This window comes from Saccopteryx bilineata, chromosome 1 (assembly GCF_036850765.1).
Source record: "Saccopteryx bilineata isolate mSacBil1 chromosome 1, mSacBil1_pri_phased_curated, whole genome shotgun sequence".
In the NCBI taxonomy this organism is placed as follows: Eukaryota; Metazoa; Chordata; class Mammalia; order Chiroptera; family Emballonuridae; genus Saccopteryx; species Saccopteryx bilineata.
The window spans coordinates 181,060,852-181,077,502 of record NC_089490.1 but is presented as its reverse complement, the minus strand read 5'-3'; the positions used below and the strand labels follow the sequence as shown (position 1 = coordinate 181,077,502).

Below are 16,651 nucleotides of genomic sequence, written 5' to 3'. Positions count from 1 at the left end.
GGCATTGCACAGGAGGGCCAGGGTGCAGGGTCAGGGCTGAATAGAGGCAGGGAACTAAGTGGGATGGCGGCTGGTAGCTGCGCTCATAATTACTTTAGTGGTGGCCATTGATACTTTGCGCACAGGAAATGTAAGATATGGGTGGAATTCTAATAGAGTAGGAGACGCTTTCAGAAAAAAAATTCTAAGGCAATATTGAATAGAAGATGTGATATGACACAGGTTACTATAAAACACACACACACACTAGTGTATCTGTCAGCATTCTTAGCTACTGATGACAGAAACTAATCTAATTAGCTTGAGCATAAAAGGAATTTATTAAAGACTATCATGACATCATCAAGAAAGTGATAGGACAATCTATAGAATGCAAGAAAATATTCTTTAATAGTATATCTGATAAGGGACTGGATCTAGAATATAAAAATTCAACAGTAGAAGATTAGTTTTAACAGACAATTAAAAATGGACAAAGAATAATAGTTGCTCAACAATGTGGAAGTATTTAATACTACTGAACTATACACGTAAAATGGTAAACATTATGTATATTCAACCACAATTTTAAAAATTAATTTTAAAAAATAAGCAAAGGATTTCAAGAGACATTTCTTCAAAGAAGATACACAAGTGGCCAATCAGCACATGAAAAGATGGCCAGCCTTATTAGTTATCAGGGAAATACAAATCAAAACCACAATGAAATACCACTTCACACCTACTAGGAAATTAGAACCCTTGGATATCGCTGGTCATAGTATAAAATAATGTAACCGCTTTGGAAAATAGTTTGGTGGTTCCTGGAAATGTTATAGAATTAGCAATTCTACTCCTAGGTGTTTAACCAAGAGAAATGAAAAATTTTTTTTCACAAATATTCATTATTTGCATTACTCATACTAGCCAAAAACTGGAAGCAATCCACATGTTCATGAACTGATGGCTGGGTAAACAAAATGTAGTCTATCCATACAATGGAATATTATTTTGCAATAAAAACGAATGAGGGCCTGACCAGGCGGTGGCGCAGTGGATAGAGCATCGGACTGGGATGCGGAGGACCCAGGTTTGAGACCCTGAGGTCGCCACCTTGAGCGCGGGCTCATCTGGTTTGAACAAAGCTCACCAGCTTGGACCCAAGGTCGCTGGCTTCGAGCAAGGGGTTACTTGGTCTGCTGGAGGCCCACAGTCAAGGCACATATGAGAGAGCAATCAATGAACAACTAAGGTGTCACAACGAAAAACTGATGATTGATGCTTCTCATCTCTCTCCATTCCTGTCTGTCTGTCCCTGTCTGTCTCTCTCTCTAACTCTCTATCAATAAAAAAATAAAAAAAAGAAAGAAAGAAAGAAAAAAAAACGAATGAGGTTCTGATACATGCTACAGTATGGCTAAACCTTAAAGAAATTTTGCTAAGTGAAAAGAGCAGACACAAAGGCCCATATTGTGTGAGTGTATTTGTATGAAATGTCCAGAATAAGTAAATCCATCGAGACAGAAAGTGGATTAGTGGTTGCCATGGGCTGAGAGGGAGGGGGAATGAGGTTCTTTTTGGGATGATGAAAATGTTCTGGAATGAGATGGTAGTGATGGTTGGATAACGCTGTGAATATACTGAAACCCACTGAACTGTACACTTTCAATGGATGAATTTTGTAGTAAGCAAATTATATCTCAATAAAGATGTTATATATACAATATATTTTTTAAAATTGTAAGTGGCTCAGAGAATCTCTAAGAAATCCAGAGTCTCAGGCACGGAGGCTACCCAGCTGAGAACAACACCTAAATTATATCACCAGTTGGTTGCAGATTGAGCCCTAGTACTACTCCCTAGGCGGAAGCACCACAAAGTTCTTTGGACAGCTACTCGACCTTTCTCCAGCTAGCCCTGAAGGTCACATCACTCCATCACTCCACCAGGTTCTACTGACTCACCGAAAATGACTTCTCTGGAGTCTGCTTCTTCATCTTGTTTTCATACAAACTGAAGTCTAGTGTCTGTCCACCTGATGCCCGAGCCTAGGTCAGTTTCATACTGCAAGGGAGGCTGAGAAAGCAGGTTGTAGCCTGGGTGGCAAGACTCAGACAGACGCCCACTGTACTACTTTCTTTTGGTGTGTTTGCCTGGTCAACCAATGGTTTTAATAAAATGTTAAGACCTGGCTGAGTGGTTCAGTGGATAAAGCATTGTCCTGATGCCTGGAGGTCGTGGGTTTGATCACCAGTCAGGGCACATATGAGAAGTAATCAGTGAGTACACAACTAAATGGAACAACAGTTGATGCTGCTCTCCCTCTCTCTCCCTCTCTCTCCCTCTCTCTCCCTCTCTCTCCCTCTCTCTCCCTCTCTCTCCCTCTCCCCTCTCTCTCCCTCTCTCTCCCTCTTCCCTCTCTCTCCCTCTTCCCTCTCTCTCCCTCTCTCTCCCTCTCCCCTCTCTCTCCCTCCCTCCCTCCCTCCTTCTCTCTCTCCTCCTCTCCCTTTCTCTCTCTCCCTCCCTCTTTCCTTCTCTCTTTCTCCCTCTCTACCTGCCTCTATCCCTCCTTTCCCCTCCCATCTCAAATCAATAGAAGAAAATTTTTTTTAAATGTTGAAGCTAAGCAGGCCCTTTGAAGTTCATCTACTAGTCTGACCATTTGGTCCAATGACTGTCACATTGCCAAAGGCAGTGGGCAATTCCTTCCTAGCTTTATCTTCCTTCACTTTTTAAACATTTGGCAATGTTAATCACTCCTTTCTTAAACATTTCTTTTCCCTATGTGTGTACCTTTTTAATCAGTTTTATCTTCATTTCCATCTGGAGCTGTTAAAGCTGGTATTACTCATCTCCATAATTCAATCCTTTTAATAACCAAATAACAGGGTCTGAATGTTATTGGTTAAATTGTGCCCCCCCCCCCACTTGTAGGCTGACTCCTAATTCCCAGTACCTCAGAATGTGACCTTACATGACAATAGGGTAATTTCCAAACAGGAGACGGGAATAAGGGCAGATGTAATTAGTTAAAATGAGATTGTGCTGGAGTAGGGTGGGCCCCTCATCCCATGTGACTGGTGTCCTTACAGCAAGGGGAAATCTGAACACAGACACTCACACAGGGAGAATGCCATGTGAAGACTGGGTTCTGTTGCCACAATCCTATGAACTTCCAGAAACCAGGAGAATGTTCTGGAACAGATCCCTCCCCAGCAGCAGTCAGAGGGAGAGTGATCCTGTGGACACACTGAACTTGGCCTTAAACCATGAACAAATACATTTCTTTTTTTTTTTAATTTTATTTATTCATTTTAGAGAGGAGAGAGAAAGGGAGAGAGAGAGACAGAGAGGGAGAGAGAGACAGAGAGAGAAGGGGGGAGGAGCTGGAAGCATCAACTCCCATATGTGCCTTGACCAGGCAAGCCCAGGGTTTTGAACCGGCAACCTCAGCATTTCCAGGTCGACGCTTTATCCACTGCGCCACCACAGGTCAGGCGCAAATACATTTCTGTTGTTTAAGTTACTTTGTGGTACTTTGTTAGGACAGCTTTAGCAAGATAAGTGAATTTTTCTTTGTTCCTCATAGAGAAACTGCCTAGTCTTTTTGTTATTTATTTATTTATTTATTTATTTATTTATTTATTTAATTTTTTTAGAGAGAAGAAAGAGAGGGAGTAAAGACTTCACAGGTTTTTTCCAATTTTCTATTCTCAGTCTAGTGTCTGGCACATAGGTACTCATGTATGTTTTAGGAAAGAAGGGAGGGAGGGAGGGAGGGAAGGAGGAAAGGAAGAAAGGATAAAGTAACGGAGGGACATTGCTTTGTTGTTCCACTTATTTATACACTCATTGGTTGATTCTGGTATGTACCCTAACTGGTGATCAAACCTGCAACCTTGGAATATTGGGATGAGTTCTAACCAACTGAGCTACCCAGCCAGGGCAGACAACTGCCCAGTTTGTAGAACTAGCTCATAATGCCCCAAATGCCTTACAGATAAGATCCAAGTGGCTGTTTGACCTGCTGGGAGTTTGCATTTGGATACTTCACTAAAGCACAGGTTCGACTTGTCTAAACTTAAGTCATCATTCCCCTGGTCCCACCTCTCCTCCTTCATTTTTCTCTCAGTGATTGGTACCCTCCATCCACGTTGTTGCCTATGGCAGAAGCTGGGTGTTAGTCTACAACTTCACTCTGCTACTTGTTACCAGACATTAAGTCCTAAAGTTTCCACCTCACCCACAGCTTTGGCATCTTTCTTGTCCATCAGAACCCCACCTCTGCTTCCTCCCCAGGCTTTCCTCCTCTTATTTGCCTTCCCCAGTGATGTTTTCTGCAACACAACCTAATCAAGTCACTCATCTGCTTAAAATCCTTTAGAGCAGTGGTCCCCAACCTTTTCTGGGCCATGGACCGGTTTAATGTCAGAAAATATTTTCATGGTCAGACCAGCATTTAGGGTAGGATGGATAAATGTATCACGTGACCGAGACAAGCATCAAGAGTGAGTCTTAGACAGATGTAACAGAGGGAATCTGATCATTTTTTAAAAATAAAACATTATTCAGACTTAAATATAAATAAAACAGAAATAATGTAAGTTATTTATTCTTTCTCTGCAGACCGGTACCAAATGGCCCACGGACCAGTACCGGTCCGCAGCCCGGGGTTTGGGGACGACATAGCTTTACAGGGTCCCCATAGCTTCCAAACAAAGGTCAAATCCCAGAGTTTAGCACAGGGGTCGGGAACCTTTTTTGGCTGAGAGAGCCATGAATGCCACATATTTTAAAATGTAATTCCATGAGAGCCATACAATGACCCATGTACGTTACGCATTATCCAATAAAAATTTGGTGTTGTTTCGGAGGGCAGCTGTGATTGGCTTCAGCCACCCGCAACCATGAACATGAGTGGTAGGAAATGAGTGGATTGTAATACATGAGAATGTTTTATATTTTTAATGTTATTATTATTTTTATTAAAGATTTGTGAGCCAGATGCAGCCATCAAAAGAGCCACATCTGGCTCACAAGCCATAGGTTCCCCACCCCTGGTATAGCAGATTGGACCTTTGTAGTCTGACTCCTTGCCACCATAAGCTCATCTCTCACCTTTGCTCCTCCAGCCTGCTTTCTGCAGCCATTCAGAGGTTCAGATCTCCCACTAATCCCTTCATTCTACCTGCTGCCTGCTCAGGCTTCAAACTCAAATATAGCCTCCTCTGGGAAGCCTTCCTTGATTTTCAGCATGATTTAAAACCTACTTCTGTGTTCCTGTGACCCACTGGGCATGCAGTCTATCACAGCAATTACACAATGCACTGAAATTGTTGGACTCTGCCCCCTACCCCTTTCTCACCACCCTTCCACAATAATAAGGCACTTGGGAGTAAAGACTTCAGGTTTTTTCCAATTTTCTATTCTCAGTCTAGTGTCTGGCACATAGGTACTCGTGTATGTTTTAGGAAGGAAGGAAGGGAGGAAGGGAGGGAGGGAGGGAAGGAAGGAGAAAAGAAAGAAAGGATAAAGTAACGGAGGGAGTAAGGGAGGGAGGGAGGGAGAGAGAGATGGAGAGACTACATACCCCAACCTGTTTGAGAGTAAAAACTAAGACCCTGAGAGATACCATATTCAGTGCTGGTTGTGTTGTAGTTGCTTGTTTGTCAAAATGAAAGTAAGTGCTGAGATTTGTCCTCTCTCACACTCAGGAGTTGTGAATACTTTTAATAAAGAACTATCCTATAATGATGACTGGCCCTCTTCAGCTCTCTGGGCCGCATCAAACTCAAGTCACTTCCCCTGAAGGTACAGAATTTGCGTCTGTGTGTACAGGGCTAGCCAGGAGGACGCGTGTCTTGGGGAGCAGACCTGCAAAGTAAGCCAAGCCCCTTTTTCCTGCTTCCCTGGGCCAGGATTGGTCTTTCCAGGAGGCTGGCCACAGGCGCCTTGAGTCATCTCGCTGGCAGAGCTTTCTGGCACTGGGCACCGACTCGCGTGTTGTTTTCGTGCTTCGTGGGGGATTAGCTGCCGGCCGGGTAGGGAATGCGGCGAGAGCTCGCTGGGCAACATGTAATCCAGGATTTGGCTCTGCCTCGGCCTCTCGGTATATGGAACACAGATGTCTCTGCTCCGGCCCGAGCGCAGAATGGGAATGACCCTCCAGAGAGCCACTTGGAACCGAGCGCTCGGAGATAAGGCCCTCGGAATCCAGCCGGGAGGCAGCTTTCCCTCCGCTGGCCTGTGGTCTCTACTTCAGCTTAGCGCTCAGAAACGCTGGCGCTAAAGCAGTGTCACCTTCCGAGACGAGACCGCCACCGCCGGACGGCAGGACCACGGCTGCGAGGAGGAGAAGGAGGCGGGCAGGAGCGGCGCCAGCGCCCGGGTCCCCTGCCCGGGGTGTGAGCCGCACACCCGGCCTGGCGGGGCGCTCCACGGGCCGGAGGCTGAGTCGCCCGCCGCGTCCCCGCAGTAAGTCAGGGCTGTCGCTGCGGGGCGGGCTGAGCACGCGGCTGCGGCCAGGGGGCCTGGCCTGCCCACCTGGAACCTTCCTCCGGGCAAGGGCCGGGAGGACTGAGGTGTGTGGGCAGCCTGCGAACAGTCCGCTTCCGGACGCCGGCTCGGGGTTGGAGGCCAGCCCGGAGCGCGAGCTGCAGCTGCGCGGGGGACCGCCGGGCACACGCGCTGTCCGCGGCGGCTGCGGAAGTGCGACCTTGAGGTTGCACCGCTCCCGGGCCGGGCCAGCGAGGCCTCCCGGGCTGGTGGAACCGTTTGCCATTCCTTAAAGAGTATCCGCGAAAACTTCGGAAGTAAGGATTTTAACGTCATGTTGTACTGGGGAGGAAAAACGAAAAGATATTCTGCAACCTTAAAGCAATAGCTTTAATAATTTTGGAAAATGGAGTTTTCCTCCCCACCCATCCCCCACCCCTTCTCAAATTTTGGCCGTTTTCCTAAAACTACTGAAATCGATTTCCTTCATATTCTCCTCGACTCTTATCCTTTGTACAAGTTCATACTACAGTTCTGGCTTATTAAAGGCGGGAGATGTGATTTCTGAGGCTTTTCAGGGCTCTTTTGGGTTGATGTGCTCTGAAACGTACATGTCCCATGTTGAAAACTTCATGCTGCTAACAAATCAGGTAAGAGGTTGAGGCTGGCGAGGAACGTTTGTTGAATGAAATGCCTCAGATTCAAAGGATTCTGTGAACCCCAAATTCGTCTCCTCTTCTGTAGTCCAACCCCATAAGGCAATGGGTTCCTTCTTCACCCTTTCTCTCTCCCTATAAATCATCAGCCTTAATTTGTGAAATAGAGACAGCTTTAGATTAAAATGATTTTATTTTATTGGTTGATTGATTTTAGAGAGAGAGGAAGGGAGAGACAGAAACATTAATCTGTTCTTGTATGTGCCCTGACCAGCGTCCAACCCACAACTTTTGCATTATGGTATGATGCTCTAACCAAAGGCTAGGGCTAGATTAAAATGTTTTTTGTTATTGTTGTTGTTGTTTTTTTTAGAGAACAGACAGACAGACAGGAAGAGAGATAGGTGAGAAGCAACAACTCATAGTTGTGGCACCTTAGTTTTTCCATTGATTGCTTTCTCATATGTGCCTTGATGGGGTGTGAGGTTTCCAGCCCAGTCAGAGACCCCTTGCTCAAGCCAGAGACCTTGGGCTCAAACCCGTGAACTTGGACTTCAAGCCAGCAACCTTTGGGCTCAAGCCAGTGACCTTGGGGTCATGTCTATGATCCCATGCTCAAGCCAGAAAGTCCATGCCCAAGCTGGTGACCTTGGGGTTTAGTGTTTCAAACCTGAGTCCCCAGCATCCTAGGCTGCAGCTCTATCCGCTGCACCACCGCCTGGTCAGGCTAGATTAAAATGGTTATAAAATAGTTCATTTTAAAGCAGTTAGAATTCCAGGCATCCAAAGATGGAGTTAGACCTTAGAGTGGGACAGGTGGTTGATCTTTGGCAGCATGTACACCAATGCCATTTTTCAGTAGTTTTTAGCCTATATTTTTTTCTAAAAAAAATGGAGATGAACTTTTACATCAATTTTTTAAGAATATAGTTATGGGTATTGTTGCACGACAACTTGCATTTCAGAGCTCCTTTTCCAGGGAGTGGGAGGAGGCATTGTGCTGGGTTTACTGCCTCCCAGTTCTACTTGACCTATAGTCTCAAATTTCCACTCAACTTTGTCCTTGGCAGACCCACTACCTGCCCTTCAGCTGTAAGAAACAAAAGAGCAGGAAGGGTTCAGAACACTTAAACTACCACAACCTTAACCAAAGACCTAAAGTATTTAATCAAATTCTTTATGACACACACTGCATTATGTTAATTTCCTCTTAACATTTAGGTACAACCAGCGATTAAGGGTCAATTAAAAACAAACAAAAACTCCACCTCCCTCCTCCCTTTGGGTAAATACAGATTTGATTGAGTCTGGTTAGGCCACCTACACTAATGAAATGTCTTCCTGGTGACATGATTCAGTTTTGTTCTGGGCTGGGAACCGGAAGGTTCACACCAGATCTCTTCACTCACCCTAATATCTACACATTCCTTTCCCTATAGCCTCCCTTTTCTTCCTGCACTTTTCCATACTATCCCATGTAGGTGCATACCATGACTTTATTTGGGATTGTGGAATCTAGGATATTACCCTTCAGTGTCAAGGTTTATTTCGATGACTATCCTCTTATCAGTATTCTCAGGACCATTTTTCCAAATCCTGCCTCTATTTTCCTGGTAAAATCTATGTTTATTAAATCTTCCATTGGAAATTCCATTCTATCATCCAAAATTAAATATGGCACCTACATCTTGAATTATTTTTCTTGCATCATCATTTGAATGTTGACTTGCACAGTTTCCTGATTATTTGGTCAGTCTGTTATTTCTGATTCATAGTGAAACACAAGTGAGAGGATCTTCTCATAAGATATGAATATAAATGGGTTAAGGAGACTTCTTAAAAATTAACAGCATACACTCTGACCTTTTCTATTATCCGCCCTTGAGTTGAATTCTATCTATTCACTAACTCCTTTGGAAATAAACTAGATATTTACCTTGGTGCTCATGAGTGATCTGTTTATTTTGCCTTTTCTGAGCAGCAATAACACCACCAAGTGCTACTTGATGCGAATGTACCTGTTCAGGGGAAATAACCCAATCAGGTAATACAGCAATGCACAAGTAACCTTAAACATGCTTTCTAGAAATCCTGGAATCTGGGGGGAAAACATTGTCAGAACTTTCTTCCTCTCTCACCACTCCACTGCTTGGTTTACACCAAATCCATCTTGGATTACAGATTCCCAAAAGGCAGTTCTCACTTGATTTGTAGACCTCTAAAGGTCTATGTTGGCAGGTGCTGGTGAGATGCTTCTGATATTGCTGCTAATTGTGCAGAACGGAACAATGACAGTTTTCCCTTTGGGTTTCATGAGAAAAATAAAGTGTGTCCGTAAAGTCATGGTGCACTTTTGACCGGTCAAGGGAAAGCAACAAAAGACAATAGAAATGTGAAATCTGTACCAAATAAAAGGAAAACCCTCCCAGTTTCTGTAGGATGATGTGGCAGCATGTGCGCATGTGCAGATGATGACATAACACTGTGTATACAGCAGAGCAGCCCATGGCCATGCCAGTCGAGATGTGGACAGTACAGAGGAAAGTTCAGTGTGTTCTGTGGCTCGCTAAATTCGAATCCGTGACCAAAGTGCAACATGAATATCGGTGTGTTTATAACGAAGCACCACCACATAGGAATAACATTACTCGGTGGGATAAGCAGTTGAAAGAAACCTGCAGTTTGGTGGAGAAACCCCGTTCTGGTAGGCCATCAGTCAGTGACGAGTCTGTAGAGGCTATACAGGATAGCTACCTAAGGAGCCCTAAAAAATCTGTGCGTGAGTCCACATTGAACTGCAATGGATAGGTATGAAACTGGGAGAGCTTTCCTTTTATTTGGTGCAGATTTCACATTTCTATTGTCTTTTGTTGCTTTCCTGTGACCGGTCAAAAGTGCACCATGACTTTAAGGACACACTGTATATTGCAGGATGTCTGAGAAGCCTCTCTGATACTGTTACCTTAAAAGTCTTAAATCAGTTTAAGACTCTGAAAAGAGAAATTTAACATAACACCCAAAATGTGAAAAATTAGCTAGACTCAGTTGTGTTCCACTTGTTCTGTCCAAGCAGGTAAAAGAAAGGAAAGATGTTTTTCAAGCTGAGTCTGTCAGCGGACAGGGTTTATTGAACAGATACTATGTTTCAAGAACCCGGCTTCATGATCTGAAGAGTACAATAGCGTAAAAGGTATAGCATATGCCCTGAAGGAATTTTCAAGTCTGGGTGGTACCTTCAGGCATTAGTGAGCATCCTTCTTCCACCTGTTCACTGATTTCCTCACCTGGGTAACCAGGTCAAAGGCTGTGAGAAAACCCTCTGCCCTAGTCCAGTTACACCCACTTCCTAAAGGAACCAAGATAGTCCCCTGACCTGAGCTTTGCTTCCTTTGATAGTGAGAGGTGTATTCTTTCAACATGACCTGGGCGAAGGGGCACTTGCTACCTAACCACAAGACTCCTATTCGGTGATTGCCCTTATTTCTATAAAGTCGTTCAACAAAGAAACAGGCTAGCACCAAAAGGACTGGAGGATAAATGATAGATATCCTTGAGCTTCGCCTTAACTGAGAGGATGAGATCAGGTCTCCTTAATCATGAACATAGCCTCTCAGACTAAGCAAAGAACTGTCTCTTTTGCTGACTACATCCAATTTATTTAAATTAGTGTCGCACATTCAACAATGGTGTTAAAGCCACATTATAAAACCTCCAAAGGGTGAGTTTCTTTTTGTCCTTTGCTTTGGGATAAAAAAGGCATTAGCCACCTTGAATGGGATTTGCATTTGTTAGCTTGCCTGTACCTCCTCCACTATTGGACACAATGGGAGGGGGCCTGGCTATCTTATTTGCTGGGCAGTCTACTGTAGCTCTGATTCTGCTGGGACTTAAAATAGTGAACTAGAAGCATAGGATGGGCAAGGGCAAGGGCAGGAACTTGCAGGATGCTCAGAAGAAGGGAAGCTTGGGATCAGTTCTGACAACTCCCCACGGACCCCTTTATTTGGTAATTCAAGATTAATGGTACAGTTTGCCTTAGCAGCAGCGCACTGTCTCAGTGGGTAGTAATCCCCTTGGTACCGGTGAATGAATTGTCTCCTTGCCGCTGGCTCCTCTTTATTGTTCAGCAATGTCCGGTGCTTCTTCCACTAATGCCATGGATTGGATTCTTCTTATGAAAGGCAAAATAATTACCATACTAGTCAAAGAAGATTAGAAAAGTGAACGTCTTGTGAAACATAAGCTATGTTGTGGGTGCCCCCTTATTTAGCATGGCCAATCAGAAGTCACAAGGAAGGTGGATAAAAAGGCACTTGAATGGGCTGAATGCTTTACTTCTTGATTGCTGCAGAAAAACAAATGACCAAGACTTGATGTCTTTTTCTTCTAAGTCCAAGCCAATAATGAAGCCACTGACCAAAACCAACTTTAACAAATAGTTACAGAACGTGGTCTCCAGATTCCTAGTGCCATTCAAAAGAGTTCCTTTTTACAAAGCTATTCCCATTTTAGCGAAGCAATGCTTCTTCCATCTGTTGTGCCGTACACTCTGTAACAAATGAGCCTTAAATGATAAATGCTGTCTTTTGCCCCAGGTCACACAGAAGTCACACAGTCATGTTGTACAATGAAGTGATGTGACAGGGAGCCATTTGCTTAGAGGAAGGTTGAGCAGAGGCTGACTGCAATCTCTTTGCTGTTTTTCCCTATTTCGGCCATCAAGTAGCAATTACCCTTTGGGGATCCTTCAACCCCTTCCTCCCCAGATGTCTCAGTTAAGAAACCTGATGTACAAAGCAATTAACGCCTGAAGGCCAAACCCCACTCAAAGCTGCCAAACCATCCACCAAAGCCACGTGAGATGATCTAGGAGCTTGAAAAAGGAAAGGGGTGGGAGTGAAGGGGATTGGGGGGGGGCTGTGCAAAGTGCTCCTTTTTCCTGTGAGATTTATTCTATTATCTCCACCAGCTCTAGACTCTGCAGAAGACAGTATGTTTTATTTATTTTTAATACAATTTCATGAAAGGAAAACAAATTGGATTTCGTAGGGATTTCCTCTACAAGGATTTTACTTGTAGTCCACACACATTGCTTTGCTTAAACAAAGTTTCTGAATCTTTTTGTTTCTTTGTTTTGTTTCTGAATCTTTGATAAGCATCGATTACAGAGCAAATTCATACTACTTTCTAAAAAGCCTTTGCAATATCAAGTATGGGAAATAAGAGTTTGCTTTGAATAGTTAAAGCAGTTTCTGTAATGGGCGGAAGACAGATTTGTTGGGTTGTGAAATTCTGAATTCCATCTGTATGGGAGCTGCTTTTCATTTGTAATGCAGCACAGAATATTCTTAGCATATTTGGGTTTTATTCCATACAAGATGCTTCATGCTAAAAGTAATCTAGATAGAACTAAACAGATTTCTTTTTCTAGATTTCCCCCCCAAACCATTTCCTCTTTGTTAAACCCCATAGATAAATGCATTCACCCAAGTGTTGCCAGGTCTCTCTATGAATAGTTTAGCCTTTTGTCTTCATTATTCAGCCCATCAGCTGGTGTCTCTGGATGGGTGGTCAAGGGGGACTGGAGTTCACCAGCAGACCAGAGGGAGGGAGTGATTCCAAGTAGAGACACTCAGAACTCCTCCTGTGTCCTAGATCTGTTTTTCTGTCCCTCAAATTCTAGGGCCCAGCTTTCTGAATTTACTGCTACAATAATTATTACACTTGTTAATATGCATGTTGTATTTGGCATCTGCAACTTAAAAATGATCACTTGATTCACTTGAAATCACTGGGCAGGGTACAAAATTTGTGGAACAGCCTGGCCTGTGGTAGCACAGTGGGTAGAGCTTTGACCTGGAATGCAGAGAGGTTGCTGGTTCGAATCCCCGGGCTTGCCCAGTCAAGATGCATACGACAAGCAATCAGTGAACCACTAAGGTGAAGCAACTATGGGTTGATACTTCTGGTTTCTTCCCCTTCTCTCTATAAAATCATTAAATAAAAATCTTTTAAAAATTTGTTGAACAAATACCAAAGTTGAATTAAAAGGAAAAAAAATTAACTCCTTTAAAATAGAAACATTTACATTCAAAAACCCCCACAAGAAGTCTAAATCTATATGAATGGTTTCATAGGGAAAACTTGGTGGTTTGTATATTACTAAAGCTTGTCTTCATTCATTGGGCTCAAGGGATGAAGTATATTGAGACTCTAAAATGACAGAGGGTGACTTGCCTTTTGTATCGCAGGCATATTTTATCAATTCTTAGAACCAGAGAATTCAATTACAGGGAAAAAAAACAAACCCCAAACAAAACATTAAACTCTTGACTTAGGCAAGAGTTGGATTGATTACACTAGAACTGACTATGTTAGGGGCTGTCAGTTATTTCTTCCTGGGTCACAGAGCCTGGCATACTGCTTGCCTTAAGATAGATTGAAGTGACTATTGTTTTCTTTCTCTTATTTATGAAGATAACCCTGCTGACCCCCCAGGATGTGCTTTGCAGTTTCCCCCATCCCTCCTCTCACTCTTTATTAGCATGAAATTTATTGGCCCCTGTGGCATGAATCTATTCTATATGAACTAGCTCACTTGGTTCAAGCCCATAATTCTATCAGCATCGCAGTTAACTAGCTGAGCTAACTTGGCACTGAGATGATAATAATGATTTAATCTCACATTTGAGCAAATCTTTACCTTTTTTTTTTAAAGGTTTTATTTATTGACTTTTTTTACAGCAAGAAGAGAGGGGGGGAGAGGAAGGGGAGGGGGGCAGGAGCGGGAAGCATCAATCCATAGTAGTTGCTTCTCCTTTGTGCCTTGACCGGTCAAGCCCAGGGTTTCAAGCTGGCAACCTCAGCGTTCCAGGCAGATGCTTTGTCTGCTGCGCCACCACTGGTCAGGCAAATCTTTACCTTTAAAAAATCACTTTCTCATAAATTATTCCATCTTATCTTTATCATGAGTCTGAGAGGTAATGTATTAAAGGTAAAGAAAGTGAGGCTCAAAGAAGTCCAGTGGCCTTTCCGGTAATGGAAGAGTTAGGACTCACACCTAGGACGTCCTCTCTAAACCTAAATGCTCAATAATCCACAATTGTATAGTTAATGATAAAAATCATGCAAGAATTGTTTTATTGAGAAAACAAATCTAGGAAGGCGTCTGGGAAGTGGCTTTCAATAGAGATTACTCACTTAAAATTTAACTCTAGAAGCCAAGAATACTTTATGAGAAACCATGAGAAACAATGTGAATAATACATAACCAAGTGTCAACATACATGATACAGATGATAAGTACAATGACAGTTCAGAGAAGAAGGAGAACACTGTAGGCCAAAGAATCAGGGGCAGTCTGATTGAGGAAGAGGGACTACAGCTAGCGCTGAAAGAATGTGCAAGTTCAGATGGAGGAGAGAAGTGGGTAGGGCATAGTAGGCTGTTGGGAACATCCCCAGAAGAGGTGGAGAGCCACTCTGCAGATGGGGATCAGCAGGGAGACGCGTCTGATTGGAGGAGGGCTGACCAGAAGGTCTAGTTAGTGAAGTCGTGGGAATTCAGGCTCAATAGAGAGATTGGGGCCAAATCAAAGAGGACCTTTAGTGCCAGGCGGAGAAAGGTGGGCTGATGTTGAGGCACTGTAAGGTGTGTGGGCAGGGTGGGTTTCTTCTGAGGGCTGCGAGGGAGGATCTGTTCTGTGTCTCTCTCTTAGCTTTTGGTAGCCTCAGGCGTCCTTTGGCTTGTTGCTGTTCTCTCTGTGTCTTCCTCTGATGTGTCTCTGTGCCCAAATTTCCCTTTTCAATATGGGCAGCAGTCATATTGCTGTAAGGCCTACCTAGTGACCTCATGTTTACGTGATTACCTGTGTGAAGACCTATTTCCAAAAAGATCACATAATGAGGTCCTGGCACCTTTTGTAGAGAGTGAATCAGGAGGAGCAGCAGAAGGTCAGTGTGCGTGGGGCCAGGCAGCAGCAGTGGGAAGGCGAGGGCTGGAGAGAGAAGGTGTTGATGAATTGAATTCAAGTTCAATACGTTGAGTGGAAGATGCTGTGGAACAACCATGTGGAGATGTCAAGCAGGCTGTTGGGTTCACCGTTCTGATTTTCTCTTCAATCCTTTCAACAACCACAGAGAATAGATAACTGTTGTTTTCCACATTTCACAGACTATGGATCTAACTAAGACACAGGACATTTAGTAGTAACCTACCTAGGATCTTGCTATGAGTAGATGACCCATATATTTATACTTCTACACTCAAATTTGCCACACGTGGCCATGACTGTGAAATCCACAGCACAAACATATTTTACTTGGTGGTCCACTATAGACATATATTTCAAAGAAACAAAAGTTGCATGAGATCACCCTTAGCCCTCTGCTGTTTTCTACTCTATTTCATTGTTTAAACGGGCTGGTTGCAGCCCACAACTTGATACCCAGCCACTCTTGAAAACCACAGTTTTAGAATTATATGGTTTAACAGTTTAACACCCTCCTGCCTCCCACACCTGAATTGGGTGATGGCCAGGGGACTGCAAAGACAAGGAGAGAGGGAAGCGACATCACAGGCATTTGAAGAAAACTTTACTCCAGGAGGATTTAAGTCAAAAGTATGACATGATGAGTAGCAAGTCTCTTGTGCCAAATCATGCCCGGAGGACGTGTCTGTGGAAACAGGCTAGCGCTTCCGCAGTGAGTCATTTACAGCTGTCACATGCATTTATGAGGCTTGAAGCCATTTTTGCTGCCAACTTTCCCCACAGGATGGTACAGGAAAAGATGCAGATGTGCTTAACTCTGGACAGTTTTGAAGTTGTTCTGAAATTGCTACAGGATTGCATGGCAGCAGAACTTGGGCGCGCAGCTCAAGGAAACCAGGCTTCTGCTGCATCCTCTGGAATGGGATCGCGCCGACAGCAATGGCAATGGAAATAATACTGCCAGGGCGGAAGTTATGGAATACAGCATTTAACATCTTGCTGCGCAGGAAATGGTTTGGGTGGCTAGGGTAGGATCCACTCCTCAAATTTATCGTAGACCCTGAATGCGTTCATCCTTCCTTCAGCTTTGTAGGAAGAGGAAAAATGTTTCTTTTCATGAGTGGCCGCCTGCTTCCTCGCCACCTGCAGGGTCTCGCCCCCTCAGCTTACCTTTCCTTCCCTCTTCGGTGCCATCATTTTCTCCTTTAGCACGGCTTCCCTTCCTTCTGACTTCTAACACTCCCTGGTCTTCTCTCAAAAAGTCCCTCAGCAGAAGGAATATTCGGGTGAGATAACTGTTCTCTGTCCTGATGGTGGTGGTATGCGTGTCAAGACTCATAGAATTGAACACTAGCAAGTTTTACTATATGTAAACTATATATATTAAAAACCCATGACTTTAAAATGCAAGCCTCCTACCCTTTTCTTAATCCTACAGCCTTGGAATTATCACTCTCTCTCCTTCCTCCCTTTCCCTGATACTTTCTTTCCCCACTGTCCTCATCTTAGCTAAATCCATGGCATCCACAGG

General features: G+C 43.8%; 1 protein-coding gene across 10 annotated transcripts in view; it reads left to right on the top strand.

Moving 5' to 3' along the window:
• The window catches only part of TRIM2 (tripartite motif containing 2), a 145,122-nt gene that overhangs the window by 43,959 nt on the left and 84,512 nt on the right, over window positions 1-16,651 (top strand). For 3 of the 10 annotated variants that reach the window (XM_066280739.1, XM_066280707.1, XM_066280698.1), the window contains exon 1: window positions 5,883-6,453. The exons of 6 other annotated variants lie outside the window; for them this stretch is intronic. The gene's annotated coding sequence lies outside the window, so the exon portion shown is untranslated. Of the gene's footprint in view, window positions 1-5,881; window positions 6,454-16,651 lie in introns of those variants that run through there. One more of the 10 variants, XM_066280753.1, reaches the window with a different exon arrangement.